The sequence below is a fragment of the Nannospalax galili genome, unplaced genomic scaffold (assembly GCF_000622305.1).
Source record: "Nannospalax galili isolate Female #2095 unplaced genomic scaffold, S.galili_v1.0 scaffold925, whole genome shotgun sequence".
In the NCBI taxonomy this organism is placed as follows: Eukaryota; Metazoa; Chordata; class Mammalia; order Rodentia; family Spalacidae; genus Nannospalax; species Nannospalax galili.
This window is the reverse complement of record NW_008353878.1, coordinates 384,743-411,900: the sequence shown is the minus strand read 5'-3', so window position 1 is coordinate 411,900 and position 27,158 is coordinate 384,743. Positions and strand designations below refer to the sequence as shown.

General features: G+C 38.5%; 1 protein-coding gene across 4 annotated transcripts in view; it reads left to right on the top strand.

The window, feature by feature from the left end:
- Phf3 (PHD finger protein 3) overlaps nt 1–27,158 on the top strand; it is a 104,193-nt gene that overhangs the window by 31,330 nt on the left and 45,705 nt on the right. The window lies entirely within an intron of this gene.

Here is a 27,158-nt window from a genome sequence, read left to right as displayed (position 1 = left end):
TCTCAAATAAACTTTGATTGGACATATTTTTGGTTTTTAAGCCAACCCTTGTAATAGCATGATTAGATTTAAAAACTGTATTGATTTAAGTAGAGATTTCCTTGAACTTGTCTAGAATTTTTTTTTCTTTTATTTTGCCTCGTGGAAGGTAGCATCATGAAAGGCAGGAGAATCAGGCAGGAAGGGCTCATGAGGTTCTCTGTCTTATGATATTTAGTCAGAAGTATTTTTTTTAATTTTATTATTTTTATTTTATGTGTATGCATGTATTAGGCAAGTGCACCCGTGTTTTGCATTGCCCTCAGAGGTCAGAAGAGGCTGTCGGATCCCCTGGGACTGGAGTTACGGACAGTTGTTAGCTGCCATGTGATTTTGGGATTTGAACCCAGGTCTTCTGCAAGAACAACCAGTGTTCTTAACCGCTGAGCCATCTCTCCAGCCCCGAGAAGTATTTTTTTTTTCATTGAATATTTGTGTATTTCATACAGAACATCCCAATCAATCTTAGTTATCTTTATACCCCTTTCCCCAGTGGTACCCTCCCATAGCCGCCCCCCCACTGGAATTCCTGCATTCTGTCATTTGTCTTAAGGCCTGTTGTGTCAAGCTAGTGTTCCCAGATGTTCCCCAGTGCAAGTTCATCCACTGAGGTCTAGTCAGCCTATCTAGAGTTTCTCACTTGAGGAAGATCAACTCTTCCTCACCCAGCAGTAATCAGTTGCCAATATTTCTTCAGCTAAGATTGGAGTCAGCTGTCCATTTCCCCAGTTCTATACCGGGTTTTTGTCTGTCTGAATTTGCCTGGGTTTCGTGCATGCTGACACCATTGCTATAGGTTCATATGAGCAGGGTCCCAGGAGTTTTGTAGGACCCTTATTTCCATATGGTCCTGCATCTCCTTCTGGCTCTTACAGCCTTTCTGTCCCCTCTTCCATAATGGTCCCTGAGCCCTGAGTAGGTATAGTTTAATATAGGAATCTTATCCAAGAACCAGCATTCTGCAGACTTAGTCTCTACACTTTGGCCATTTGTGACCTTTTGTGTCCCTAGCCCTCTATTGTATGAGGGGACTTCATTAATGAGAACTGAGATATTCATTATTGTCTTCTTTACCCTTGTTCTATATTCTGTGAGCCTTAGGTTTGGAGGTTACATTGTAGATGTGCCACTTAGGCTTGGGCAGTTCACAGCCAATGTATGTGTGTGGCCAGCTGTGGTACTCCGTAAATGTCTCCATCTGGTGCAAAAGAAGTTTCTTTAATGAGTGGTTACTGGGTTATTTGTCTGTAAATATGAGGATACATATTTTGTTTGTTTTTGTCTTTTTGAAACAGGGTCTCCCTGTAGCCCCACCTGGCCTGGAACTTGCTATGTAGACCAGGCTGGCCTTGAACTCACAGAGATCCACCTGTCTCTGCCTCCCAAGTGCTGGGATTAAAGGTGTGTGCCACCACGCATGGCTCATATTTTGCACATAGTAAGAAATTAGGATGTGACAGTCTTGGGGTTTTCTCTAAGATCTCTGACCTCTCCAGCAATGTGTATTTGGCTATGTTTACAGTACCACACATGAGTTTCCTCCAATTTTGGTTCCAAAGAGTTAAGTGTTTCAATTTAACCATTTCTTAGCAGGAGCTTAACTGGGCATCAATTTTTTTCCCAAAGATTCTGAAATAAGTGTCCCATGGGGTTGGGGTGCCAGGGAAAATATTTCTGAATAATATTCAAAGGTTCACAAATTTGCTTTGATAGCACTTAGTTCCAATTCTTTTAAGTAAATTTATTAATTGCCATGGATGCACACAAGATTCAGGAGATGGAGATCCCCATAGCAAAAGCAGGAAAGTGAAGTTTGAGTGCGTTTGTTGCAGTTCAGGCCTTGGTTGGAGAGAAAAGCAAAAAGGTGAATAAAGAATTACTAATCAAACTGTCATGAAAGCATTGTGCTTGTTATAATCTTACCCTCATGTATGACCTTGAGGATGTTTAATAATTCCCCTTTTCATCTGTATGCACACTCAGAAAGATGCCTCAAGAAAGAGAGAATAAAGCACACCAGATAGGACAGGTGTTGACTTCTGAAGAGTTGTAATAGGTTTCTTTACAGTGGTGTATGTGGGATTTTTGTGGCTTTCAAGTAAAATCTCTAGACGTTGCTAAGAAACCATCCTTTGCCTATAGAGTATAAGTCCTAGCAAGGTGAAAGATTAAAGATTTTCTTCATGAATAAAGTTGTAAAGTGGATTTATGAAGGTCATCATAGAGATCTAGGAGAGAGGAGTACTGGGAACATGAGGTTACATCATTTTAGCCCTCAGTGAGCATGACTTAAGTACTGTCCTTTACATTCTAACTGAGGTGTCTCTGGGAGTGCATCATCTGGTCCTGAGTGAGCACAGTATTATAGATGCTTTTGGCATGGACTCTGTCAGTGGATCCCTATCAGTAGCCTCTGAGGTCAGCTGCCTTTGCTGCCTTTTTTTTTTAAAGCAGTAAAGCCTCATCAGACCCAGGAGCAGAAACTCCTTGCCCAGCCATTTCTCCCTGCATCACCACATTTCCTGTCCTTTATCTTACCTCATATTTATTTATTTATTTTTCTTCTTTTCAACTGTTTTGGTTTTAGAATTCTGGTTGCTTGAGATTCGGTGCCATATCTTCTTTGTCTGAATATTGTGTATTATTTTAATTTGTGCCACTTTAAATAGCATTCTGTTGTCACAGGGACAAACTAGTTTCTGTCCTTATTTTTTTCTTTCCGGTACTGTTGCAGTCATTCTCCAAATGCTTGATATTTTTTTTTTTTTTTAAAGTAATGGGAATTAGGAAATTTAGTGTAGTTTTACTGTTTTGGGGAATTAGTCTGCAGTTATTTGGGGGAAACTGAATAGCAGATTGAGAATCATCTAGTGAGTAGGAGCTGCCCTGTTTGTTCTAGTTTATTCAGCTTTGGTTAAAGAAAGGTCTTCTTCCTCACAATTCAGTGCTTGGATGTAGGCCTTGTTAGGTAATGAAGTTGAAGGATGGGCTTTGACCTTTCTAGTCATTCACTTGATTCCTTGTTTCTAGCCCAGCCTACATTTTATTTCTAAACTGTAAAAGTGTATTGGTTAGGATTGTTTTCTTCTAAGCTTTAGCTCCTTCTGATTCTTGGCTAGTATTTTTTCATTGCTAGTTTTGTTTTTATTAATCTGCAATTCAGTTTTATCTTTCAGAAATCTATTAAAATCTGGTTTAGGCCATTCTTTTTTAATATTTATTATTTTTATTTTATGTGTATGAGTGTATTGCCTGCATGTATGTGAGTGCACCTGTTTTGGGCAATGCCTTGGAGGTCAGAAGAGGGCTTTGGATTCCCCTGGAACTGGAGTTAAGGACAGTTTGTAGCCACTGTGTGGGTGCTGGGAATTGAACCCGGGTCCTCTGCAAGAGCGTCAGTGCTCTTAACTGTTGAGCCATCCCTCCAGCACCAAGGCCATTCTTTTATTCTCTTGTTTTGTTTTTGCCTTAAAAATATTTTGTGTGTGTGTGTGTGTGTGTGTGAATGTGCATGTATGTACACTAGTCAGAAGACAGTTTTCAAAAGTTGGTTCTCTCTTCATGCCATGTGGGTTCTGGGGATTGATTGGACTCAGGTCATCAGGCTTGGTGGCAAGTGCCCTAACTCACTAAACTATCTCATTGGCCCTGCCTTTTATTCTTGCATTCTCATTTTATTGAGATTTAAGAGGGAAGAAGAAATAAAAGATGTATAAAGCTTGCCATATTGAATGACCCTTTTAATTAGATTATAATAGATATGAAATTACTAATATTCAGTAATTTTAATTTTTTTCTTTTGAGACATGGCCTCCTGTAGCCTAGGCCTTGAACTTTCTATGTAAATGATGATGACTTTGAACTCTTAACCTTCTGCCTCCTCCTCCTGAATGTTGGGTTTATGTCTGGCTTATCCAGAAATTCTTAAGGGTTTTGGGATCTGGTCCATCATTGTTTTCTATTTGTTAGTGTTGTGCTTTAAAATATTTTTATTCCTTTCAGGATCATTTGTTTCCTTACTTTTTCAAGACCCTTTTCACCTATTAGTGACATTAGTTTTGTTAGCTTATCTTAGTAATAGAGTTAATTGCAGAGTTTGTCAATTGTATTAAAGATTTTCCTAATTAAAAACAAGAAAAAAAAACAAAACACTGTGTTCATGAGTCCATGTGTCTGTGAGTGCTTGTGTGCATTTGTGTGTTTACAGATAGAGAGGTATGTGATCTGTTTTAGGGAATTGATCACACACGTGTAAAGGCTGGCAATTCTAAAATCTGCAGGGTAAAGTGACAGGCAGGAGATACATGGCAGAGTTGCTGCTACTTATGGCTGCAGAAGGTAGGGTTGGAGGCAGAATTCCCCCTAACTCAAGAGACCACTATTTTTTGTCTCTTAAGAACTTTAGTTGATTATCTACCCACACTGGGGAGGGGACAAGTGTTTACTCAAAGTTTAAATGTTTAAATGCTAATCTTATCTTTAAAATTTCTATTATACTCAGATATTTATATTTAAAATGATGTTTGGCCATTATATTTTTTATTTTTATTTTTACATCTTGAGACAGGGTCTTACTCTATATCTCTGGATAGCCTTGAACTCATTATGTAGTCCAGGATGGCCTAAAACTCACAGAGCTCCATCTACCTCTGATAATTATATTTTGATAGCCTTAATAGCTTTAATTTTTGTGGGGGGGGTAGGTAAGTGATACTTTTGAAAAAATACTATTATAAAATAACTATTTACTTGATAAAATAGTTTAAAAACTAGATTTCAGGCTAGATTGTGGTCAGGCTGCATAGTGAGATCCTATCTCAAAAACAAATGAACCTGCAAACTAGATTTCTATTTATTCTGCCTGTGTTTGTTGGGCTTCTATCACTTGGTGGGTGGTATTTTCTAACTATAGGAAAAGAAAAATACTACTGTAAATTGAAGAGGTAATTTGTCATTAGATGATTTCCTTTCCTTTCCCTAGAACTAACTATAATCTGACATTATATAGCTGTCATTAGGATATTATTTTCATTGTTTACAAATGTAAAATTTGCAAAATATGATTGGCAGCATTATTTTGATATTGCTGATATTAATGGTATCAACTCATATTTAAAGTATAGTTATATAAGAACCTGACAGAAGTGAGTCAATTTTGAAAATTACAAATTTGAACTTATCTTCTTGAAAAGGATTGGGAATGGTCAAATTTCCAGATTACCTTCAAATGTGTGTGTTTTAGAAGATACTTGTTTTTGAGATAGGGTCTCTGTGTATCTCAAGCTATACTTGGACTCTCTGTGTCCCACAGACTGACCTTGAACTCATGATCATTCTGCTTTTGCCTCCCCAGTGCTGGGATTGTAGGTATGAGGCACCACCCTCCAGTTCAGTTGTGTCTTTAACTCATAACTGCTGATTTAGAATAAGACTATGAGCTTGGCCTCTGGGTCCTAGTTTACACAGAAGTGTACCTTGTCCTGGGATATTTTGAAAATACGATGTGCTTGCTGAGCTCACAGCCCTCCTACACCAACCTTCTAAGTGCTGGGTTGCAGGTATGTACCGTAGCACCTGGTTTCACTGTTATTCTTCTGTTTTCCATTTTTCATGTGTGAGTATTTGGTGTGCATGTGCATTTGCATGTGTTTGCATGTGTGTGGGTGCATGTGCATGTGTGTGCATTCAGAGCTCAAGGTTGATGAAACTTGTCCTGGCTTGCTCCTCCACCTTGCTCATTGAGGCAGGGTCTCTTAATTAAACCCAGAGCTCCCCGAAAATGGCTAGTCTTGCTAGCTAGCTTACTCTGGGGATCCCCTATCAATTCAAGGCTGGAATTGCAAGTGGGCCACTACACTCGAGGGGGCATTTATATGAATTTTTGGGATATAAACTCCTGGTCTTCATGCTTACAAGACAAGTGCTTTAACCTGTTGGGTCATTTCTTTAATTGGCTGATCTGCCTCTAGTCCCAGCCTCATTTTTTTGTTTGCAAAAACTCCCACCTAATTAGTTTACCCCATCTGTAATTAGAGCTTACTTTTATGCTTTGTAATCTCAACTTAGAATTTAAATTTTTTATGTTAGTATATACTACTTTGAAAATATTGATAACACTTTCAGAGCTATTCATATAATTAAAAGAAGACGTGTTCTAGATAAATTGCTTTGTATTTTTATATTTATGCACATTAGTGTGGTGAAATTAAAAAGGTTTATAGGGTCTGGTGAGGTGGCTCAGTAGGTAAAGGCACTTGCTGCTAAGCCTGACAACCTGAATTCAGTCCCCACATAAGAGAGAACCACCTCCCCTGAGTTGTCCTTTGACCTTCACATGCACACAGTGGCACATATCCCCTAACCCCCAGATAAATAAATAAATGTAATAAAAATAAAATGTTTTATAGAAACTGGACTTGATGACACATGCTTGTTATCCCAGCACTTTGGAAGCAGAGGCAGAAAGATTGCTACCGACTGGTCTACATAGTAGGAAACTTCCTTGTAATAGAACTACACCCCATCCACAAACCCAAGACAGAGACTGCCTTATACTGTGTGTGGGTAGTGGGTAGTCTTCTAGGCAGAACAGCTAGCATTCTTTTCTTTTTTTTCTAAATTGTTATTTTATGTGTATGAGTGTTTTACCTGCATTATGTACGTTTACCCATGTCCTGTAATACCCATGGAAGTCAGGAGAGGGCATCGGATCCCCTGGAACTGGAGTTATGGATGGTTGTTAGCTGCCATGTGGGTCCTGGAACCTGAACCCAATCCTCTGCAAGAGCAGCCAGTGCTTTTAAATGCTGAGCCATTTCTCCAGCCCCAGAACAACTGATACTCTCTTTGATCATCTTTGGTGTATTGTGGTGTGCAATCCATGGTTTGTATATGTGGAAGTCAGAGGACAGCTCTGTGGAGTCAATTCCCTCCTACTTTTATGTGGGTTCTGGGCATCAAAGTCAGGTGATCATGCTGTGCGTGAAGTACCTTAACCTGCTGGGCCATTTCTCTTGCCCTTGTTTTATTTTTATGAATGACTTCAATGACTCTTGGAAGAGGTTTTCTTGAATTTGCTTTTAATCTTGTCTAGCCCCATATTTACTTTTTTTCTTTTTCCTGTCAAGAACAGTGAATAATAAAATCCTTAAGCCTTTTTACTTTGCTGCCTTTGGGGGGTGTTGAACAGAAAGGAATTGTTCTAAAAGAGTGATACGGGGATTGGCTAACTTCAGTGGCCTAGGAGAGAGATGGTTGGTTGAGGGTCCTGTCCCTGGCTTAACCTGGCCCTGGGGTTGGATGTACCTGCCAGAAGCCAAGTTGGAATTTCTTGACAATGGCAGATCCCTGTTTCTAGAGAAAGAAAGCCTCACTGGTTACCTAAACTCCCTGTATCACAGGTGTGGGTACCCTCAGTCTTCTTAACTGCAGGAACACTGTATTCCAGCCCCTACTCTTTTCCTGCCACGCCTGTTGTAGATTTTGTTTCCTTAGTTCTAACTTACTGTGCCATGTGGACTCAGGTTTTGGCCGTAGTTTTAGACAGGGCTAGGTTCACCAGAGAGATTCCCCTGGAGTTGGAGTAATAGGCAGCTGTGAGCTGTTTAACATGGATGATAGGAATCAGACTGGACTCCTCTGGAAGACCAGCAAGTGTTTTTAGCCACTGAGCCAGCTCTTCAGCTGCACTCTGCTTTTTATGTAGGTTCTGGAGGGCTCAGGTCATCAGACTTTGCAGCTTTTGCCCACTGAGCCATCTCCTTGACCCTCTTTCTTTTTTGAGACAGTGTCTCACTGGTTAGCCCAAGCTGGCTTGGTACTTGATATGTAGCCCAGACTGGCCTTAAATTTGGGATAATTATCCTACCTCAGATTCTCATCTGTTGGGATTACAGGCACACACTGCCATGCCTGTCTTCATGGTAGTTTTTAATATAGTTTTTCTTTGGTTTAGCCTTTCTCCACTGTTTTTTAACCCCTCCCTTTAAAAAATACTAGCTTTCATATTCTTTTTAAAGCTACTTACAGTGTGTTTTGTAGCCCTAGCTGGCCTGGAGTGCCTGGCCTCAGCCTTACAGAGATCTGCCTGCTTTTGCCTCCCAAGTTCTTCTCAAGTGCTTAAAGGTGTGCACCACTGTGCCTCGCACCTTTCAAAAGTTTTTTCAGGAATATTTTCTTCATTTTAACATTTAACCCTGTATTTTTAAAATTTAAGCTTTTCACCAGAACTTAACATTGTTAGTGTTTGGTTCTATTTGCTATATTCATTATGAGGTTCACTAGTTCATCCAGTCCTTTCATACAGTTAAACTACACTATTATTTCCCACAGAAGGCCTTAGGCACAGTGCTGAACTACACCTAAACAGTGATTGCCTGATATTGTCTAGCTACCTATCCAAATCAAGGTGAAATTAAGGACCTAGTACCTTTTTTGTTTTTTAAGATACAGTCTCTAATCCAGGCTAGTCTTGAACTCCCTATGTAGCTGAGGGTGGCCTTGAACTTCTCATCCACCTGCCTTCACCTCCCAGATGCTGGGATTACAGGTATACATAATATATATTCCCTGTTTATGTGGTGCCCTGTTTGGTTGTGGGACTCTTATGTTAAGTTTGATTAGGCTCAGGTGAACTCTGTTAAATTTGACTTCTAGGTTAAGGTCTTGAGCACTGGATCTCTTCTTTTGTACTTGAGGTAGCATATCATCTGTAGGAATATCCCTTTGCTATGTGAAAATACTCAGTTTCTCATCAGCTTTTCTTCAGTAATGGAGGAAAACTTTTTTTTTTTTTTTGCCAGAAGAATGCCAGCAAATAAAAATGAATTAAAATAACTAGAAAATCACTTGGTTACAATTTTTCTAGCAAGAATCACCAGTGGCTGCATGGAACCCCAAAGAGGAAAAGCTGATGAGAAACTGAGTATTTTCACATTAGCAAAGGGATATTCCTATATACCTTACTTCTTGAGAGGAAAATACATTTCTCTAAGTCTAAGGTTGACCTTGTTTGTCTCTCTTTTTCTTATATTAGTGTTAAAAGTGTATGGTAGTCCACCTTTCACCACTATGGCAAATAGCAGAGGTAATCAGATTGTACAGGGAAAAGTTTTATTTTGGCTGTTTCGCAGATTTTTGTTCATGATCAGTTGGCTTCTTCTAGAGGAAGGAACATATATATCATGATGGCCTGTGTGGTATAGATAAACACCTCTCTGCATGACTGAGAAGCAATAGAGAGTGAGGAAGGGGCCTGTATCCCCAAATACCCTTCAATAGTACACTCATAATTACCTGAAGACCTTCCACCAGGCCCCAATTTTTTAAGGTTTCCACTACCTCTTGGTAGAGCTTCCTTGTCTACCCAACCTGTGACACATGGGGGTGGAGACTGGGAGGGGTATCATTTAAGATCCAAGCTATAGCAGTTACAGAACAAAGAGTTTAGTTGGGAACTGATTTTTTTTTTAATTATTTTTATTTTTTGTGTATGAGTGTTTTGCCTGCATGTATATAAGTTTACCACATGTGTGCACTGCCCATAGAGGCCAGAAGAAGGTGTTAGATTCCCTGAACTGTAATTATAGATGGTGGTTAGGTTAGCCACCATGTGGGTGCTGGGACTCAAACCCAAGTCCTCTGGAAGAACAGCAAGTGTTCTTTATGAACTACTGAGCCATATCTCTACACACACACACACACACACACACACACACACATTTAAATTTTATTTCTATTTTATGTTATATGCACGTATTGCCTGCATGTAGGTAACTGTGCCCGTGTTATGCAATGCTCGCATTGGTCAGAAGAGGCTGTTGGATCCCCTGGGACTGGAGTCACAGACAGTTGTTAGCTGCCATGTGGGTGCTGGGATTCGAACCTGAGACTTCTGCAAGAACAACCAGGGTTCTTAACCACTGAGCCATCTTTCCAGCCCCACAATTTATATTTTAACAAGAGGGTTGAGTCGTGCTTTAAAAATATTTTATACTGCTTCAAGAATTTTATACAATTTATTATGCACATCTTCAGATCCTCTCCCTCCTTTCCACCTGCACCTTACTAACCCTCCTGTCCTGACTTCATGTCCTCTGTTATTATTTGTCTGTAAAAATTTTTTTTAAAGGCCTATTGAGTCTAATCTGTGTTTCCCAACTGCTCTTGGGTATAGTATGCATATCCCTTAGTGTCTGGTCAACCTACCAGGCACACACCAGTGGAGAAAACTGATTCTCCCTATTCCACCATCTATTAGTTGCCAATAGAGCCTCAGCCAGTGCTGGAGCTTCCTACCCACTTTCCCCAAGGTTTTTTGGGCAGTAGATGCTGTTAGCACAGAGACCCATGAATGGGCAGTGAGCAGAGAATAAAAGACTGCAGAGTGCTTAGCTCGAAATGGTACATCTGTATCGCACCCTCTCCTGAAGCTCAGGGATCATTGTGGAAGATGGGGCAGAAAGATTGTAAGAGCCAGAGATAGTAGATGAATACAAGGACCCTGTGTTGCCTGAGCACCGCAGGGTAGTTGCACATATGAACCCACAGTGCTTATGAGAGCATGCACAAGATCTATGCAAACGCAAGCCAAAGAGGTTTGAGTAATATTTTAATTTAAAAACTTATTTTTGTGGTAACATGACTGATTAAATAGTATTCCAGGCATCAGCAATTTGCATGGTTTCACAATTCTCTTTATGGAATTAAGGGTTGTTTTGGATTAAAAGTAGTTAATACTGCACTTTTTTTGTGCACACATACCTGTCACCTGCCATGCTTAGAGTACTGGAAGATGTGGTACTTGATACAAATTAAGTCCCTGTCCTCATTGAGCTTGCTGCAACTGTAGTTGTAAGGTGATAGATTATCTAGTTTGTTTGCCAGTGAAGATCATGGCTTAACAGCTTCTATTAAAAGGAACAGCATTTGGAGCTGGGTAAATGGCTCACTTGGCTCAGTGTTTGATATACAAGCATGAGGACCTGAGTTTGGTCCTCAGAATTCACATAAAAACATGGGTACAAACCAGAAATGGCAGCACACACCTTTAATCCCAGCACTTGAGAGGCAGAGGCAGACAGATCTCTGTGAAGTCAAGGTAACCTGTTCTACATAGTAAGTTTCAGGCCAGCTGGGGATACAGGGAGACTTTGTCTCAAAGACAAACAAGCAAATAAACAACCCCCCCCAAACAGACAGACAAACAAACAAACTGGGTACAGACAGACCAGTGAGATGGTTCACGTTGATGGATGGAGAGAATCAATTCCTGCAAGTTGTCCTCTTGACCTCTACATGAGGACTGTTGCCATGCATGTGCCCTCCCCTAATAAATACATACATTAATTTTTAAGAATCAAAAAAAAAAAAGCTGTGTGCAGTGATTTTCATGAGTTATTTTGGCACTGGGGAAATGGAGCCATTCTAGCAGAATTGGCTGAATTGACAAAGCTCCAGATTGAGTGAGATCCTGTCTCAAAACTAAGGTGGTAAAGGTATTAAGAAGGACACCTGACAAATGGACCCCTGGCCTCCATACTTGGGTATATATTTGTGCACATGCATTACGTAAAGCAACAGCAGCAAGGAGTAGCAGCACCTTCTGAAGATCTTGGGCAACCGAAGTACATTACAAGCAAAGCTCATGAAAACTGTACTTTAAGATGTGATTTAGAATCACTTTGAAAAATCAGAATGCCTGTTTTGGTGTTTTCCTTAACTTAAAACACTGTCTGGTAGGCTAAAAAATCCAATTTGGTGTTTTTTTCTAAAGCCTTTATTGTGATGTCCTGTATTTAAAGTCAACTCTTTTTTAAAAGTTAATTTGCTATTAATAATTTCAGTCTCCCCTAGAGTTGTGCTGACATTTTAGTCATATTTATAGCTTTTCATCCTTGTGAATATAATTGGTGGGCTGAGCAAATGAAGACCTTGGTTTCCCCATGTTGTAGCTTAGCAGAAAAGGAAAACCCAAGTAAGAAAAGTAAAATCTAAACATTGAAGAAGCAGTTCTTGTATTCCTCCCTAGAAGCCCATGCCAGCAGAGTGCCTGTCTCATCAGTAGGCTTTGTAGAGCTGGCTGGTACATAGCCAGGGCCTCTTACTGCCTGCTTTTAGAAGTAGGGGTGCAGATAGTGCAAATTAAAATAAAAAATTAGAATGCTATTTTGGTGTTTGTGTAATTTCATAATAAATGCTGCCTAGTAGGCTAATTTCTTGTGATATCCTGTATTTAGATAAACGTTTCATGAAATTTGTTACAAGGCAGTGTTTTAAAGTTGGATTTCTACATTTGCTTTTCACAGATACGGTTTGCAGTTACTTTGGGTAGGATTATATGGGAGAATTGAAGTGTAAAAATGGATTCTTTTGACAAAGCCTTTGCAGTTGAACTCTGTTATTATCACACACCATCTTATATTTATTACAATACTTGAGTTGAGCTTTTCTGTTCCTCTGTCCTAATATGTCTCAAATGTCAGATTTTCACTTTACCATCCCTTAATGTCACATCAGCAGCTATCATGTTACCAGATCCAAAGGGCAGTTGTCCTTTCTTCTACCCATCAGCCATATAATCTGTTTTTTGAAGTATTTATTCACTTGTTCTCTGATTCATAGTTGCTCAAGTCTCTTACATTTCTTGCTTGTTCCTCTAAATTTCTTTTTATGCTTCATTTTTGTCACCTCTAAACATTGGAGTATCTTGGGGTTCAGATTTTAAGACAATTCTGTTTCTACTTACTTTGTGGATATCACTTGATTTCCTAACTTAAAAAATTAAAAACCTTTATGTTTCAGCTCTTATTTATGTGCACGCGCACACACACACACACATCTTTAATTTCACCTCTCTGCCTAAACTCCAGATACTTGTACTTACTTGAGTTGGATGCTTATTTGACATCATATATGTATGCCTGTGAATGTGTGGGTGGGTACACAAGTGTGTGTGTGTGTGTGTGTGTGTGTGTGTGTGTGTGTGTGTGTGTGTGTGTCGGGATGCCTGTGTATGTGAATGTGTAGGTGGGTACTCAAGTTGTGTGTGCAGGGGAAGGGGGGTGTACATGCGTGTGGAGGCCAGAGTTTAGCCTCAGGTGTCACTCCTCAGGTGCCATCCATTTTTCTCACTGGGTCATGGGGCTTGTCAGTTTGCTTAGGATGGCTGGCAAGCCCCAAGGATCTGCTTGTCTCTGCGTCTCCAATGTGGGATTCAAAACTTCCCCAACTTGTGATTAAAATTCAGCCACCATACCTGACTTTTTATTAGGTAGTGGGTGTTGAACTCAGGACATCATGCTTGAGTGGCAAGCACTTTACCAACTGTGCTACCCCAGCCCCTGTATGTCTATTTGGCATCTTAAGCTTAATGTTTAAAGCTAAACTTGATACCCACCTGCATGTTCTGGAACCACTAATTCTTACACCCTTTCCCATCCTGTAATGGCAGTTCCTTCTTTAAGTTGCTCAACAAAAAATTTTGAAGCCATCTTTTGTCTTCTCCCATTTTATATTCAGTTCACCAGAAAACAAATTCTATTGGATTTATTTTCAGAATATATCCAGAAGCTGGCCACTTAGGCTTTCTTCAATGCAACTATGGTCTTAGCATTATCTTCTCTTGCTTTATTTGCATTATTCTATAGCCAACTTCCTTACTTCCTTTCAGGATTCCTTATACATCATTCTAAAAAGAGCACTGCAAGTGATCCTTCAGAAAGTTTGATCATGCTACCTTTGTTTTTAAAGTATTGTAGAAATAGAATTCTGCAGAAAGAATACAAGCTAAAATTCTTATGGCCTACAAGCTCATGCTACAAGCTCAGTTTGCCTTGATTCCTCTCTGATTTTATCTGCTGTTCTCTCCTGACTTCTAATCTGGCCACACAGACTTGCCCACTACTGTTCCTCTAGGATCAAAAGGATACTCCTGCCTCACACTATGTACCTGTAACTGGAAAGCTATTGAAAAGTTTCCTTAGCAATGTCATCCTCAGGCTGTTTTTAACCTTCCAAAGGATTAGGAATGGACATCCTTTCTCTTATGCACAACAGTCTGGAGAGCAGACACAGGCCTGGGCATCATTCTCTGCTTTTCTCCCTGACCAGAAACTCCTTTGTGCTAAGAAGCTAGAACAGCTATCTCTAGCCTTCCCTGGCCATTCTGCTTATAATTATAAACCATACTTTGTTCCCCACCTCTACACTTTCATTCACAGGACACCATCTAACCTAAATGAAGCTTCATGGAAATAGTTTTTTAAATTTTATTTTATGGAAAACATCAAACATAGAAATAATAAAAAGAGCACAATAAACCTGCATGTACTGGTTTCTCAGATTAAACAGTTAATAACTGATCACATTTCATCTGTACCCCATTCTGTTGTCAACAGCCCATTTTGTTCAGGATTATCTTGAAACACATCAGAAATTGAGTGTGTAAACTCTTCAGCATGTATCTCTGAGATACATGAATACGAAACAAAATAAAACATTGAAAATTTATTTAAAACATTTACAAATAGTTCTTAATATTATCAACTATTCAATAAGTGTTTGGTTCCTTCAATACTATAATGAATCAGTTGATATAAGGTCAGTAATTCATTCAGATGAGATGTCACTTAAGTATATTTCAGTTTATATGGGTTTTCCCTGCTTTTTCACCTCTTGATACTTTCATAATTTGTCTTGAGAATTGGTATTTAGAGTAGTGAAGAACAGTGTGACACAGGTGATCCATTGAGTCACTACAAGTAATATTAAGAGACTAGTTACGTCTTACTAGCTTGATAGAGGAATTATTTAGATACTTGAAACAAAATGATAGGGAATAGAAAGGTATTAGAGAATATGTGTCATAGTATATCAGTAGTGGCTATCATTTAAAAGTTTGTTGCTTGCATTTTATACACTGTATTTGCAGCTAGATGGGTTGATTTTCAAAACTGAGGAAATTAAGATTCAAAAAGGGACATGAAGGAAATTAGGAGCTGAACATTAATATTTTCTCAAGAAGTTTTATGGAACTAGATAACAGCACTAAAACTATGTGCATTTATTACTTAATAAAACAAAAATTCAAAAATGATACCGATTCCACTTCTGTCAAAAGAACTCAAGTACGTATGTTTCTTTCTCTCTTTCTAGATCTTCATATATGCATTCAGACATGGTTTTTTCATTTTTGTTTTTATTTAAATTATTTAATAACCACATGATTAGAAGAAGCATTTCATTACAGCATTAACATTCAATAACAATTTCCAGAGCAAAGATGCATCTCTTTCAAAATTGGTATTTTTAAAATGTGTATGTATTTGGCTTTATGGCTTCTTATAGTATTACAAACAGTATTCAAAACAAGTAAAAAGTGTGGTGTTTCTGTGATTTTTTAAAAAAATTATTTTTTTAATAACCATATAATTACAAGAGGCATTTCATTACAACTGCATTGACATATTCAATAACAATTTCCAGAGCAAAGATGCATCTCTTTCAATATTGGCTGTAAATTTTTAGGTTTACAGTTGAATTAATACAGTTATACAATATTGAACTCAGTATAAACCATATAAGACATAAAATTGAATGAATGTTTATTTTTAATTTTTAAAAATTATGTGTGTCTGTGTGTGGGTTTGTACATGAGTGCAATGCCTGTGGAGACCAGAAGAGGGAATAGGATCCTCTGAAGCTGGACTTACAGGCAGTTTTAAGCTGTCCAATGTGGATGTTGGGAACTAAACTTGGGTTCTATGCAAGAGCAGCAAAGTGCTCTTAGCTACTGAGCCATCTCTCTAGCGCCTATGGTTTTTAAATTTTTTGTTTTTTATTATAGTTATTTGTGTGAGTTTGTGCATGTGTGTGTGTGTGTGTGTGTATGAATGCATGCATGTCATGGCACCTCGGGTTACTTCAGAGGACAACTTGGTGTGCAGCTAGGGGATTAAACTCAGGTGGTCAGGCTTGACTGCAAGTGCCTTTGCCTACCTAGACAATATATTTTAAAATATATTAAGTATATATTTTAAGTATAGCCCAGACTAGCCTTGAACTTTTGGAAATCCTCTTGTTTCATGAGAATTTAATGTAAATGGACTAAAAAAATAGGAATACAAAGGAAGGAGAAAGCTAATGTCACTAGTGTGGACTATATATAGCAAGAATCTCAGGTTTACCCTCAAGAAAAAGAACAAAACAAAAAAAAAAGGAAAAGGAAGGGACAGTCTCTGTGTGATTACCATTGTTACCATTTTGATATGCTTGTAGGTATATGTGTGAATGTAAAGTTGGAAAACAGTCATACTATATACCACGTATTCTTATTTACTCATGAAATGCCCTTTAAAATGTGTGTCTAACTTCCTCTAATTCAGTGATAGAAAGCCATGGAAATGCATATAAATTTAATCTAAACTTAAAATATATGGCAATATGTAAATACAAGACTGCAGAAGTCAGGTGTGGTGGCACTCGCCTTTAATCCCAGCACTCAGGAGGCAGAGACAGGCGGATATTTGAGTTGGAGGCCAGCCTGATCTATATAGCAAGCTCCAGGACAGCTGAGGCTACAGGGAGACCCTGTTTCAAAAAAAAAAAAGAAAATTCAGACTATGTTCAAATAAACAAATTACAGTAAAATTTAGTCATGTTGGAGTATCTGAAGAAAAGTTAGCTTAGGTTGATACCAAATACTAAAATAAAACAAGGATAACTACTTCAAACAGGTGATAGAGATATAAAGAATTCATTTAACTTACTGAGTGAAAAACTTAGTAAGACCCAAGTAGGAGAGTAGATACAACCAGTCATTCAAAAAGGCAGGATACAATTAAATCTGAAGTGCTCAGGGTGGTTACTTTTAGGACCAAGGAGTCTTGTACATGCTGGGCAAGTATTTTATCAACTGAGCTATGTCCTCAACTCTGAATATACTTCTTTAAAAAAATTTTTCTTTTGATTTATTGATTTTTTTTTTACTTTTTAAAAGTGTATTACCTGCATTTACTATGTCTTACCTGTATTTATGTAAGTGTACCTGTGTCATGCAATGCCGGTGAAGGCCAGAAGAGGGCCTCCAATTCCTTGGAGCTGGAGTTAGGCACAGTTGTTAGCCACCATATGAGTGCTGGGAACCGAACCTGGGTCCTTGCAAGAGCAGCCACTGAGCCATCTCTCTAACCCCTGGACGTACTTTAAAAAATCTGAGATTCAGGTTTGGAGTTATAGCCCAGGTAGAACATTTATCTGGCATATAGAAGGCCCTAGATTTGATCTTCAGTATATAAAGAAAGAAACAACAAAAAGCCTAAAAGAAGCATTTTGATATCCACAGCTTTCTCTTTTTTAAAAAAAATTTTTAATTTTTAACTTTTTTTATTGAGTTTTTAAAATCTCATACAGTATTTCCCACTCACATCCAGACCCCCTTCCCATGCCTCCTCCTCCCCTACCAAACCATATACACTCTGCTATATGTGCTGAGTCCTATTCATTCAGGTGTTTATACCCAAATGTCCTTCAGTGTGAATGCATCCACTTGAGTCTAGTCAGCCTATCCAGTGATCGTATATAAGTCATACTCTCTCTCACCCAGCAGCAACCAGTCTCAGTAGTTCTGGATCTAGTGCTGACATGCTACCTATTTCTCACCTCCCCTTTAGGCCCTTGTTTAATTGAGTTGACATGGGTCCTGCTTTGGAATTACCACTGCCATAGGCACACATGAACAAGCCTCCATTGGCCTCCACCTCATAGTTCATGAACCAGCCTTGGTTCTTAGAATCTTTCCACCTCCTCTTCCACAATGATCCCTGAGCCATGGGTGGGTGCGGTTCCATGTAGAAGTCCCATTGTACACTCTACAGTTTCTTATTCTGCAAAACTTGGCCAGTTGAGGCCTTCTGTGTGTAATGTGCTCTGATATACATGGAAGCCTCACTGGTGAGAGTTGAGAGGAGCATTAGCTCTCTCTCTGCCCCTTATTCCACTGTGTTCCATGAGCCTTGGTTGTAGAGATTCAACTGCAAATGTGTCACCTAGTACTAGGCATCCCCCAGGTGCATGCTTTCAATGCCTGATCAGATATGCAACTCTGCAGTAGCCTCCATTTGTTGCAAAAAGAAACTTCTTTGGTGAGTGCTGTATGGCATGTTTGTTGCTCTAAGGGAGATCTCTTCTATCTCACACTGTGTTCCCTCCCAAGCAGCTCCTACATATATATATGCATTAATGTTCAGACACTCTACATGCATTTCTCATAGGGTTTCTAGGGCATCACTTTTCCCTCTAGGTTTCCTAGGCCCTGGAGATTTACTCACCTCTATTCTTTTTTTCCTTTCATCTGCCCTCCCTCCTCCCTCCCTTCCCAGTACCAGTGTCCCTACCATTCCCACCCTCCCCCCAATACCTCCCCAACTCCCACTATCCTTCTGTTTCCAAGTTCCCTTGCTCCCCCACATTATGGTCCCATGCATGTCCCTCCCTCCTCTCCTCCCTGCCAATTACTCAAATTTTTCAACCTCTCTCTGGTAGCATCTGTTCCCTGCTGTCTCCCTTTAGGGTTGTTGTTTTTTCTTTACCTTCTTGTATCCTTTGCTTTTACCTGGCTCCTGGTGTTACTTCAGAATTTATATACTCATATATAAGGGATTGGTGCTATAATCCGCAAATGAGGGAAAACACATGTTGCTTGCTTTCCTGCGTTTGTGTTAACTTCTCTTAGTATAACACTCTCTAGCTCCATCAATTTACTTGCAAATGTCATAATTTAATCTTTTCTTCTTTTTTTTTTTTTTTTTTTTTTGGTCATTTTGAGACAGGGTCTCCCTGTAGCCCCAACTGTCCTGGAACTCACAGAGATCTGCCTGCCTCTGCCTCCCGACTGCTAGGATTAAAGCCGTGTGCCACCATGCCTGGCTAATTTAATCTTTTCTAACTGCTGAATAGAACGCCATTGAGTAGCTGCTGAATAGAACGCCATTGAGTAGCTGTTACCACATTTTCATTAACCATTGGTCAGTTGAGGGACATTTAGGTTGTTTCCATTTCTTAGCTGTTGTGAAGAGAGCATCAACAAACATGGATGTACAGTTATCTCTACAGTATGATGAGTCCTTTAGGTATATGCCAAGGAGTGGTATCACTGGATCATATGGTAAGTTCATTTTTAGTTTTTTGAGGGGTCTCCACACTGCCTTCCATAGTGTTGCATGAGTTTGCATTCCCACCAGCAGTGAATGATCATTCCTCTTTCTCCACATCCTCTCCAGCTTTTGGAGTCTTCTGTTCTCTTGATCTTAGCCAGTCTGACTGGGGTAAAATGAAATCTTAAAGTGGTTTTTATCTGTATTTCTCTAATTACTAAGGCTGTTGAGCACTTTTTAAGGTGCTTTTTAGCCATTTTTATTTCTTCGCTTGAGAACTTTCTGTTTAGGTCTATTGCCCACCTTTTTATTGGGTCATTTATCTAAAGAGTTCTTTGTACATTATGGATATTAATACTCTGTCAGATGTGTATCTAGTGAAGGTTTTCTTCCACTCAGTGGTTTCCTCTTCCCTTCCTTAGTTGTTTCTTTTGCTGTACAGAAACTTTATAATTTAATGAGATTCCACTTACTGATTTTTGACCTTAGTGCCTGAGCAGCTGGTGTCTGGTTTAGAAGGTCCTTTCCTGTACCTATATCTTTGAAGGGTGCTGCCTATGTTCTAGCAGTTTCTGATTTTCAGGTTTTATATTGAGGTCTTTGACCCATTTGGAGTTGACTTTTGTTTGGGGTGAAAGATAAGGGTCAAATTTCATTTTTTTGCAGCTGGAGATCCAGTTTTGCCAGCACCACTTGTTGAAGATGCTATCTTTCCTCCATTGTGTGTTCTTAGCACCTTTGTTGAGTATCAGGTGGCTGAAATTATATGAACTCATGTTTGGGTCTTCTGTTGTATTCTAGTGATCTACATGTCTTATTTTTGTGCCAGTACCAGACTTCAAATTAAAACTCATCAGAAGAGATAAGGAGGGTTACTTCATTCTAATCAAAGGAACAATTGACCAAGAAGATATTACAATCATGAACATTTATGCAACAAACTCTGGAGCACCCAATTTCATAAAATCAGTAGTCCAGGACTATAAAACAGAGATTGGCACCAATTCAGTTATAGTGGGAGCCTTTAATACCCCATTTTCTTCAATAGACAGGTCAACTGGACGAAGAATAAATAGAGAGACAACTGAATTAAATGACATGAAATGGACCTAACAGATATACACAGAGCTCTGTAATATGATTTGAGATCTGCTATGGTGATATCCCCAGCATTGTTCTTTTTGCCCAAGATTGTTTTGGCTATCCAAGGTCTTTTGTGATTCCATATGAATTTTAGGATTATTTTGTCAAGCTCTGTGAAGAATGTCATGGATATTTGATTGGGATTGCATTGACTCTATTAAATTTAAAAGTATTCCCTAACAGTGTTTTGGTGTCTGTTGTGATGTTTCTCCTTTCTGATTTTGTTAATTTGGATTTGCTCTTTCTTTCTTTTGGTTAACTGAGCTATCTTGTTTAACTTTTCAAAGAACAAGCTCTTAGATTCATTAGTTTTTTTGTATTATTTTCTTTGTTTCTGTTTCATTAATCTTTGCTCTGAGTTTTGTTATTTCTTCTTGTCTACTAGGTTTGGGGTTGGTTTGTTCTTGCCTTTCCAGAGACTTGAGTAGTATTGTCAAGTCATTTACATGCACTCTTTCTGATTTTTTAATGTAGGCACTAAGAGCTATAAACTTACTTCTTAGGATTGCTTTTAGGGTGTCCCAGAGGTTTTGTTTTGTTGTGTTGTGTTCTCATTTTCATTTTGTTCCAGGAATGCTTTTATTTCTTTCTTAATTTCTTCTTTGACCCACTCTTGACTCAGGAGTGTGTTGTTTAATCTCCATGAGTTTGTGTATTTAATAGAGCTTCTTTTGCTGTTGATTATAAGCTTTATTGCATTGTGGTCTGAGAGAAGGCATGGAATTATTTCAATTTTTTTGTATTTGTTGAGATTTGTTTTGTGCCCCAGAATGTGGTCAATTTTAGAATAATTTGCATGAGTTGCTGAGTAGAAAAGTGTATTCTTTGGTGGTTGGGCAGAATATTCTGTGTATATCTGTTAGGTCCATTTCATATATGTCGTTTAATTCAGTTGTCTCTCTGTTTATTCTTCGTCCAGTTGACCTGTCTATTGAAGAAAGTGGGGTATTAAAGGCTCCCACAATAACTGAGTTGGTGCCAATCTCTGTTTTATAGTCCTGGACTACTGATTTTATGAAATTGGGTGCTCCAGAGTTCATTGCATAAATGTTCATAATTGTAATATCTTCTTGATCAATTGTTCCTTTAATTAGAATGAAGTAACCCTCCTTATCTCTTCTGATGGGTTTTAATTTGAAGTCTGTTTTCTCAGATATTATATAATAGAATAAAATTGCAACACCTGCTTGCTTCTTAGGGCCATTTGCTTGGAATATTTTTTTCCATCCTTTCATTCTAAGATAGTGTCTGTCCTTGAAGGTGAGATAAGTTTCTTGAAGACAACAAAAAGATGGGTTTTCTTTCTTGATCCATTGCACCAGCCTCTGTCTTTTGACTAGGGGGTTGACGCCATTGATATTTATTGTTAATATTGAAAAGTGCGCATTGTGTACTGTCATTTTAATTTCTTTGTGCTTGTGGCCCTATTTTATGGTTCCATTGATAATACCTTTCTTTATTTTCTTTCTGTAGCCTTTGGGCATACACGTTCTTTTCTTTGGTCCTTTGTATTGCTTCAAGTATTCTCTAGAGCTGGTTTGGAAGACATGAATTCTTTCAGCCTATTTTTGTCACGGAAAATTTTCTGTTCCCCTTTGACCTTGATAGTTTTGCTGGATAAAGTATTTGGGGTTGGCATCCATGGTTGTTCAGAACTGGGAATACTTGGTTCCAGGCTCTTCTGGCTTTCATAGTTTGCATTGAAAAGTCAGCTGTTACTCTCATGGGTTTTCCTTTATTTGTAATTTGTTATTTTTCTCTCTCAGCTTTCAGTACCCTCTCTTTCTTCTGTATATTTAATGTTTTTGCTATGATTGATATGCTGTTGAGACTTTTATGTTTTGATCATGTCTTAACGGTGTTCTTTGTACTTCTTGAATCCCTATAGGTATCTTTCCTTATTTTAGGGAAGTTTTCTTCTATAATCCTATTGAAGATGTGTTCGATGCCATTGGTTTGATTTTTCTTCTCCTTCCTGTATGCCTGTAATATGTAGATTTGGTTGTTTCATGTTGTTGCACATTTCCTGAGTATTCCATTCCTGTTTTTTTTGAATTTTGCATGGTCTGCATAAGGAGTCCAGATCTTCAACTTTATCCTCCAGTCTTAATATTCTGTTTTCCATTTCATTTATTCTGCTTGTGAGACTTTCTCTGTTGTTTCTACTTGGTTTATTGAATCTTTCAGTCCCATGTTCATTTCCATTTAGGTTTTCTTTACTATTTCTGATTTTTTAGTGAATTCACATTTCTGTTTTTGATATTTCATTAAGCCGCATATTTGAATATTCTTGAGCTTCCATCAAAAGTTTATTCCTATTCTCTTTGAGTTCTTTGAGTTGTTTGTCTGAGTTTTCTGATCATGTTTATGATTACTCTTTTAAGTTCTGTGTCCTGGGGTTCTGTAGGCTGATTCTCAAAGTTCTGCCCTTCTGTAGAAACAACAAAAAATCTAAAAGAAGCATTTTGATGACCACAGCTTTCTATTCTAACATTTTTTTTAATTTAAATTTTTAAAAATTTTGCGTATATCAGTGTTTTGCCTGCATGTATGCATTTGTATCACGTGTGTGCAGTGCCCATGGAGGGCAAGAGAGGGCATCAGATCCCTTGGAACTGGATGGTTATTAGCTGTCATGTGGGTGCTGGGAGCCAAACACAGGTCCTCTGCAAGAGCAGGCCATGTCTTTAATCTCTGAGCCATCTCTCAAGCCCAGTCTTTTTTAACATTCTAATCTTGGGTGACAGATACTCATTTCAAAAAGAGGTTAGAGCATGATGTGCTACCAAGCTGTACATTACACACAGTAAAATTACTTCCCCCCACCCCCCTTTTTGTTTGTTTATGAGACAAAGTCTCACTATGGAGCTTTGACTGACCCGGAACTCACAAAGGTCCACCTCCCTCTCCCTCCTGAATGCTGTGACTAAAGGTGTGTGCCACTGGGCCCAGCAAGTTAACTCCTGTAGTGATTTTTTTTTTTAGGTACTATTATGTTCTTAAATATAAGTAAAAATATAAATAATGCTACTATGCACACATACCAACACACACACACCTTTTTATTACACATCTTTTTATCCCCCTTCAGGTTCATTGTTACAGTGAACTTTAAAGTATAGGTTTGCTGAGTCAAGTAAAGCAATTATATTTATTTTACTATTAATAGGTAGGTAAGTAGGCAAGTAGTTAGGGAGACACTATTAAATGGCCTTTCAAAAAGATTATAAACAATCTATTTCAAAAAACTTCAGATTAAGGCTGGAGAGGTGGTTCAGCAGGTAAAGGTGCTTGCTGCCAAACCTGATGACCTGAGCTCTGACCTTGGGCTTACATGGTAGGAGGGTAGAACTGACTCCTGCATGTTTTCCTCTAACCTCCACATGTGTGCCATAACACACATGTCATATTACATGTTAAAAAATTTTTTTAACCCACAAAGCTCGAGTTTAACTGAATAAGAGCTCACTTGTGTTTCTAATTCAGTCCTTTGTTCATTTATTTAAAAGAAATTTTTTGGTTTGTTTATTGTGCTTGTTTATTGGTGGGCGTAAGGGTGGTGTTAGCCAAGGTCTAACAGTATAGCCATAGCTGGCCTCAAACTTCAAAGTGATCTTCCTGCCTCTGCCTCCCAAGTGCTCTTGGCAGAGGCATCATATGGTGAGAGAGCAAGTATGCTAAACTAATGTGCTAGATTGGGTCTCTCTTCTTCTAGAAAACAGTTGACGCCATCATGGAGCTTACCCTCATGACCTCAGCTATAATTAGCTTTCAAAGGTTCTACTTCTAAATAACTCTTATTTTCATTTGAATGGCCCCTCAACTTTAGGGGCCATTCAGATCACACAATAGTTCCAGAAGGCCTCACTCCTAACACATGCAAAGATGCAGAGATGCTCTTGATTTCTCCTTCCCCTTTGCTCTGTCCTTGTCCCTCTTTCTGCCCTACTCTCCCGTCTCTCTCCAACTGTCATATACGTAGAAAATCTGTCTTTTGTCCCTTTGATCTCTTTCAGTTGATTGTCTCTCTTTTAAACTTCTATTTTAAAAGATTATGGTTACTGTCATTCTTCTGTCATTTGACCAGCACCCCTCCCCACCCTTTTTGTTTGTCAAACTGGTGAATTTTTCTCCTTCATTTGCTTTCGTAGTTAACCTTCCTGGTCCCTATATAGTTCCTTGAATTTCTCTTTACTCCTCTTTTGTGGTGTTGAATTACCTTGACACATTTTCTGCCTGTTCTTTTTCTTGATATCAGTTTATCCAGAAAGAAACCGTCTCCGTTGGTTCTTCCAGCTTCTCATGGTTCTGGAACCTGAATTTGTGCTTCCAGGTTTTCTCTTACAGTTACACATGAAAACAGTTTTCTCTCATTAAAGTTTCATTTTATTTCTGACCTGCCATTTTAAAATTTAATGATTTTATGCAGTGAATTTTTCAGGAGTGCCTACTGTATACCTGGTTGTTGTAGGTTTTGGCTTGTGGAGCTTACACTCAAGTGGGTAAGGCAGTCAGTTAACAGATAATGTGATGTCAGCTCCTGAACCTGTTTTAAAGGATTTGTATGTTAAGGATTGTGGGGAAGGCATGTGCTCTTGCATAGGGTGACTAGAGAAGGAAGGGTTCTCTGCAGAAGTGATATTCGAGTTAAACTAGCATGAAGTGAGAGAGTACTGAGCTAAATACATGGGTTATGGCAGGAGTCCTGTGGGCAGAGGGAATGGCAAATGCAAGTGCTGTCAAATGGGCCTGCGCTTGCTTGTGTCAGGGAAGGCCAGGGTGAAGCAGAGTGAGTCCGCAAGGCTTGGAGACTCCAGGAATTCAGGCTAGGATTTTGAACTTTCAAATGAAAATCTAAATGTGTTGCTGAGGTGTTGGAGAGCTTTGAACAGAGGAATTTAATATGATCTGACAATATTTTTAAAAGAATTGTAATGATAACTGTGGGAAAGAAACTATATGGTGGGAGGAGTCATCATAGGAACCCAGAACAGGACTATTACAGTATTGCCTTTATAAGACCTGATGGGGATTTGAAGCAAAGTGACTTGGTAATGCTGGGATGAATGATATGCTTTAAATATGCTGGTTGTATGTACAGGGAAATAATGAGTTCAGGAGCTAAAAATGGCTCTAGAGTTTTAACTTGAGCAACTAGAAGGCCTGTGTTTGGGAAATTCTTGGGGAATAGTTTTTTTTGCGGGAGGTCATAGATTATGGATGAAATTGTTTCTTTTCAACTTGCTAGCTTTGAGGTGCTGATTAGACAACGTAATGGAAGTCAGATGACACTCTTGTATAGGTCCATTGTGAGTTTGAAGCTGAAGAAAACACCTGTAGGTATCAGGAGTGTATAAGTGGGCCAGAATGGGATCACCTAGACATGATTATGAATGTGTGGGTAAGAAAAGAGGTTAGAGGACTCAACTGTGTTTCTTCCAGTGTATAGACACCTGCAAGCAAAGGAGGGTTTTTTCAAAGGATATTGAAAACACGTGGCTGGTGAGAATAGGGTATGATGTCCCGGTAGCTAAATGAAGAGCATGACATACACAGGAGAGAGGGGTTAGCTATTTGGATAGCTGCTAGAAAATGAAATAATTTAAAACATTAATTGACCTTCGAATTTGATTTGCTACCACTTTGTAGTACAAGTAAATTTCAACATACACCTTTTTACTTCCTTCCCCAAATCAGTATTTATTAGCTTTTTTTTCTTGGACTGTTTAACTGTTTTAGATTGTTACTTTTACTTTTGATTACACTATAAGACACATGGTCATTGTAGAAAATGTGGTACAGAGAATGTTTAAGAAAGACTAATCAACAAGAATTAGGATAACAGCAATACTTCTTATCCCTTTTACCACTAGAGATAATCAGTGCTAACAGCCTATTATATTTTTGTACATTTTATGCATCTTTGCTGTGAATATATTATTTGTGTGCTTTATAGAGAGTTGATAAAAAGTAGTCTTGATTTGCTTTTTTTAAAGTGAATGTAAAGCCCTTCTTAATATAAACTTTTTCTTTGAGAGTGTGATTATGTTGGAACATAAGTATTCTGTCGTGATAGAATAGACTAACTGAACTTCCCACCTATTCCTATTTTATCTTAGGAGAGTCCTGATTAATTTTTCTGAAGCATGTCGTCTTGTGAGTTTTTAGTGTATAGTGTAGTAGTTAAGAGCATAGACTCTACTTTTGAGAGTAATGCATGCTCTTTAGTAGGACATTTATTTGGAAAATAGAAGAAAGGTAAATTCTTATCTTTATAGATAAATACTACTTATAATTAATGTTGTATTTTCATCTATTTCCTTCCAGTCTTTTTTTCCCCTGTCTGAGTGTACATGGATATGAATTTCATTTGTTTAATTATTTCTAAGAAGGATCAGACTGTTTTTTGGCCAACATTTTCTTCACAATTCATACTTTCCTCTGTTCTTATGCTTTGTCTTGGTTTGAGCAGTTTTGTGGTTCTATTTGTTGCTGAATTGCTCTTCAGAAAGATTGTATATTACTGAAAGTATATTTATGAAGAATTTTGTTTTCTTTAAATTTTAGGATAGACCACTATCTTGTTGAGCTCTTTTAAGTGAAGTTCTACTTGGATACAAAGATGAGGACTAGATAACTTCTTGAGGTTCCTTCTAACCACTAGGATGAAGATAATAACTAACATTTGTGTAGTGCTCTAAAGTTCACAGAGTGAGTTTCCATACATCATCCCACTTGATCCTCACAACAACTCTGTGAGGTAGGTAGGACAGGTACTGTTATTCTCATTTCAGAGGTAGAAGAAACTGATAGAGAGCCTAAATG